This window comes from Chrysochloris asiatica, unplaced genomic scaffold (genome assembly GCF_000296735.1).
Source record: "Chrysochloris asiatica unplaced genomic scaffold, ChrAsi1.0 scaffold00145, whole genome shotgun sequence".
NCBI lineage: Eukaryota > Metazoa > Chordata > Mammalia > Afrosoricida > Chrysochloridae > Chrysochloris > Chrysochloris asiatica.
In genome coordinates, this window is record NW_006408663.1 from 8,837,622 (window position 1) to 8,838,043 (window position 422).

The following is a 422-nucleotide window of genomic DNA, read 5'->3' on the forward strand; positions in this document are numbered from 1 at the left end:
AAAAAAAAAAGGGATACCTGTTTTAGGAAAAGTCACTTTCTTAGCTTTTCTACAATTGTGGTGTTCATGTGCCACTGAGTCAGTTCTGACCCATAGTGACCTTATATAGGTATTTGGAGGCTGTAAATCTTTATATGGGAGCAGAAAGTCTCATCTTCTATCATGGTGCAGCTTGTGGATTCAAACTGCTGACCTTTTGATTAGCAGTCTAACAGGTAATCCACTGTTGACATGTCTTGATATTTATATAGATAATAAGACATTATTATATTTGCACAGCTTTTTACTATTTAAATATAGAAGCAGGAGTGTACTTTCTTGCAAAAGAAAATTGAAATTTGAGGAATGAGTTTGTTTTCTTTACCTATTTTTGCTTATATACATTCTTTCAATAGTTGTTTTCTCAGTGAATGTCATTCTTT